Raw genomic sequence first — 5,000 nt, 5'->3', positions numbered from 1 at the left:
AGCCCGATCAAAGCTTTATCTCAGCCGTTCAAGCCGTTTTTAAGCTCCCTAAGCCTGTTTTAAGCCACGTTCCAGCCTCGGCCCGGGCTTGTAAAGGCTTGGCGGGCTTCGTCTTGGAGTCTCGAGCTTTTGAAGTGAAAAATTGGTTGACCAAACACAAAGCAGCGATATTACAAGCCCGACTACCCTCCTTTGACGGGCGGGGAGGAGGAGGAGGAGGAGGAGGAAGAGGAGGAGGAGGAGGAGGAAGAAGGGGCCCCAGCGCATGTCATCTCCCTCCTCCTCCTTTTTTTTTTCCTTTTTATTATTTAGTAAAATGTTTTAAAAGGAGGAATTGTGGGGTGAAGGGAGGGAGGGAGGGAGAGGGAGAGGGAGAGGAAAGTGTAAGGGTAATAGAGGAACGGAGGGAGTGAGAGGGAGAGAAGGAAGGGAGAGAAAGAGAGAGTTATGGAGGGAGAGGAAGGGAGGGAGAGGGAGAGAATTACTGGTGGGAAGGAACGGAGGGAGTCATGGGTGGGTAGGAAAGGGAGGGAAGGGAGAAAAGGGAGATGGGAGGGAAGGGAGAGAGAGAGGGAGGGAGGGAAAAAGGGAGGGGAAGAGGTACAATGATATGATAGGTATATTGTGTGTGTGTATGCGTGAGAGAGAGAGAGAGAGAGAGAGGGCCTGAGAAAGTTTAGGGTCGATAACTTTACTGCCTGTACGATGGTTTTGTCAATAGCCCCGAGAGATTGATGGGTAAATAAACAAATAATAAACACGCGCCTACATGAATAAAGGCCTAATGAAGTATATAAACGAATTAGATATAAATAAAACAAAGTATCTAAAAAGTTGTATTCCGAGCTTTCCCTTACTTAGAAATGCCACGTGTTACTAAATAGAACAAGAACAAAGACAGAAATACACTTACCAATAAACAGAAAACATGAATTAGTGTATGATAAACTATATAAACAATTGCAATATCTAAGAAGTTATATTTGAAGCTTTCCCTTACTAAGAAATGCCACGTGTAACAGCCTTGAAATTAAAACATATACATTCACTTATTTTTGAGATATATAAATAAGGGTTAGGATTTTGTTTTAAGTTAGGGGATGTTAATAGAGAGAAGAACAATGGTTTAATGGAAGAGGTACAGAAAGAAAATGGGGTTAGGGTTGCCGGGGGTGAGGTTTAAGAGGGCTACTCTAAAATTAAGGGAAAATGGGGTCAGGGAGAGAGAAAAGTAGAGGGAGGGAGTGGGAGGAGGAAGGTGGAAGGGAAGGGAGAGAGAGAGCGAATGAGGGAAAGAAAAAATGGAGAGAGTGAAGGAAAGAAAGAGGGAGTGAACAAAGAAAGAAGGGAAAAGGGAGTGAGTGAAGGAGAGAATGAAGGAAAGAGGGAAGGAATGATAGAAAACTAGGAGAAATAAGGAAAATGGAGAGAGAGAGAGAGAGAGAGCAGGAGATACATATAAAGAGGGGAGAGATACAGAGAGAAAAAAATGACCAAGGGAGAGGAGGAAGAGGAGGGAGAGGAGAGAGGGGAGGAGGGGAGGAGGGTAAAGTCACGCTCCGGTGGTGGTAACAATGTCTAGCATATTGTTATCCTTACGCGGGTCACCTCACGCCGGACTGGTAACACTGATGGTGGTGGTGGTGGTGGTGGTGGTAGTGGTGGTGATGGTGGTAGCGGGAAGAAGTAGTAGTGCATGGTGGAGGTGGTGGTGGAGGGACAGGTTATGGTGGTGGTGGTGATGGTGGTGGTGGTGGTGTTCTTATGTAGGGGTTGTAGTGGTGAGAGGGAAGTGGTGGTGGTGGTGACAGTAATGGTGATGGTAATGGTGATGGTTGTGGTGATTTTGGTAGCGTTGGAGTGATGGTGATACGGGCATTTTGGTAGTTGGTGATGGCTGGTGGTGGTGGAGGAGAGTGGAGGTGAGGTTTTGGTGGAGATGATGGTGGTGATAGAGAGGGTGTCGAGGTGGTGATGGTGGTGGTAGAAAGGGTGTCGAGGTGGTGGTGGTGGTGGTGGTGTTTCCCTATTGGCAACACTGGCGCGCTGCTGACCCAAGAGAATTTATGTAGTAGAGAGAGAATATGGTGGGAATGTTGTTGTTGTTGTTGTTGTTGTTGTTGTTGGTAGTGGTGGTGATGCCTATATTCTTTTTCTGTATTTCTTTCCATGATTTCTTTTTGTATCCCCTTTTTTAATCTTACTATTCAATTTCTTTATTTTTTTACTTTCTTCCACTTCTTCCTCTTCATTATTTTCATGTTTTTCTTTTCAGTCATTATCTTCCTTATTTTAACTTCTTTTACATTTTCTATCTGGACACCTCTCCTTGATCTCTATTCAGGAGCAGTGAGTAGCGGGCTTTTTTTATATTTTTCTTTACGCCCTTGAACTGTCTCCTTAGCTGTAAAAAAAAATAATTCTAACTCATGTGCTTATTTTTTTCTTCATTATTTTCATGTTTTTCTTTTCAGTCATTATTTCCCTTCAATTTAACTTCTTTTACCTTTTCTTTGCTTTAATTCTAACTCATGTGCTTATTTTTTTATTCATTATTTTCATGTTTTTCTCTTCAGTCATTATTTCCCTTTAATTTAACTTCTTTACCTTTTCTTTCCTCTAATTCTAACTCACGTATTAATTTATTTCTTCATTAGTATGTGTGCGTGAGCCGATCAATATATGTCATTCTTCTTTTTTCTTCTTTCTTCTTTTTCTTTCTTTTCTTTTCTTCTTTTTTTGACCTCTTCGTTTTTTACTTGTTTTATTACCTTCTCTTTTTTTATATACTTCTTTTTGAGCTCTTCTTTTTTCTCTATATATGTAAAAGAATAAGAAAAAGAAACATCAACGGACCGCCAAACTAACCCTTTTCTTCTCTTATATTTAATTAACTTTATCTAATTATTTTCATTTTTTTATTTACTTTTCAATATTTGCAAATTTATTTTAGTTTTTACGTGTTTTCTTTTTACCCTCGTGGCATTAGGAGAAGCGACGAGAGAGAGAGAGAGAGAGAGAGAGAGAGAGAGAGAGAGATCACTAACACATAACAACAATATCAACCATTAAGACTATCACTGAACACCGACCCCGATAACACCCCCTCCCCCGCCCCCCCAGGCCCCGAGAGCATCCAGGGGGGCGGGGCGGGGGCAACGTGACACCCTGGGGGCCCACTGGGGGGAGCGGAGGGTCAGGGTAGGGGGGGAGAGGTGTTTGTTTATGTGGTGTTCGTGTTATCGGGGTCAACCTTGCCTCATTGCCTTACGACCCCCCGCTGGTGTGAGAGAGAGAGAGAGAGAGAGAGAGAATTATCAGTATTGTGCATTAATAAATTTTTGCTCTTCCTGTTTATTTTTTCTTACTTCTTTTTTTCTGTTTCTTCTTTTTCTTCTTGTTCTTGATCTAGTTTTTTTTCTTCTACATCTACTTCTTCTTCTTCTTCTTCTTCTTCTTCTTCTTCTTCTTCGTCTTCCTACTACTACTATAACTACCACTACTACTACTACTACTACTACTGCTACTACTACTACTACTACTACTACTACTACTACTACTACTACTACTATTACTACTACCACCACCATCACCACCACCACCACCACCATCATCATCATCATCATCATTACAACTCGAGCTACACTCAACAAAGGTCGTTTCTCTGCATTTTATTGCCAAACTTTGTGTATGTGAGAGAGAGAGAGAGAGAGAGAGAGAGAGAGAGAGAGAGAGAGAGAGAGAGTGTGTGTGTGTGTGTGTGTGTGTGTTTTTAATAATTGTTCTTCTTTTCCTTTCTTTCATATAATTTTCCTTCCTTATGTTCTTATTTTCTCTCATTTCCTCCTCCTCATCTGCCATGTCTTTCTCCACTTCCTCCTCCACTCCCTTCCTTCTCCTTTTTCCCTTCCTCTTGCTATCGATAGGAGAGGGAGAGAAAGGGTGATGGGAGAGAAAAGGTGAAGATGGGAGAGTGTGAGCAAAGTAGAGGGATGGAGAGTTAGTTAGGCGATGCTAGTTGTATACAGTGACCTTATCTGCCATTTTAAGAAGTATGATTCCTTAATGCTAAAATAATGATATATGTGGAGGTGGGCGGAACTCCACACATACATACCCCTTTTGAATCGAGGAGAGTCAAAGTCTTTTCAACTGATCAACTCCCTTACTCCTACTGACAGTCTCTTACCTCTTAAATTCCTCTCCACAGTGTCTTCTTCTTAGTGTCGCATCTCTATAATTCTATCGATATTTTCATGCTGACTGCTCTTCTAAACTTGCTAAATGCATAAATCCCCTCTCCCTCCCGCGACCCCGATGCGCCCGGCTTTCTACTTTAGCTTATCCCGTTGCTATCCTAATACCTTATGCAAGAGTTAGCCATCATCTTCATTCTCTCATCCCTGTCGCTGGTAACCGCTAGAATATCCTTCCTTCGTCAGCTCTGCTTATCTCTATACTATCCTGATCCCTTATGCAAGAGTTAGCCATCATCTTCATTCTTTCATCCCTGTCGCTGGTAAACGCTAGAATATTCTTCCTTCGTCTGCTCTGCTCATCTCTATGCTATCCTGATCTCTTATGCAAGAGTTAACAAGCATCTTCATTCTTTCATCCCTTGCGCTGGTTAAATTCTGGAACAGCTTTTTTTTCGTCTGTAAATCCTCCTGCCTATGACTTGAACGCCTGAAAGAGGGGAGTATACAGACACCTTTCTAATCCTTACTGAATATTTGTTTTGGTTCCTTTCTTTTCACATTTTGGGAGTATTTATTTTGCGTTTTGTTTCCATTGTATTTATTTTTGCTTTTTTTTCTATCTTACTTTTTCTACTGAAAAAAAAAAAGAAATAGGAAAATGGACTGAGTGCATGGGAGAAATGAATGAAGGAGAGAGAGAGAGAGAGAGAGAGAGAGAGATCGGTATTTATAGGCCTGAGTCAGGGTGAGTCGTGTCAATAAAACTATCAGCCCGAAAAGTAGTGATTCTCTCTCTCTCTC

At 41.7% G+C, this 5,000-nt stretch overlaps 1 protein-coding gene across 2 annotated transcripts in view; it reads left to right on the top strand.

Moving 5' to 3' along the window:
- LOC127009479 (transcriptional regulator ERG homolog) overlaps positions 1 to 5,000 on the top strand; it is a 146,832-nt gene that overhangs the window by 27,687 nt on the left and 114,145 nt on the right. The window lies entirely within an intron of this gene.

This window comes from Eriocheir sinensis, chromosome 41 (assembly GCF_024679095.1).
Source record: "Eriocheir sinensis breed Jianghai 21 chromosome 41, ASM2467909v1, whole genome shotgun sequence".
NCBI lineage: Eukaryota > Metazoa > Arthropoda > Malacostraca > Decapoda > Varunidae > Eriocheir > Eriocheir sinensis.
Note: the sequence above shows the minus strand (reverse complement) of the source record. Positions and strands in the feature narration are given on the sequence as shown.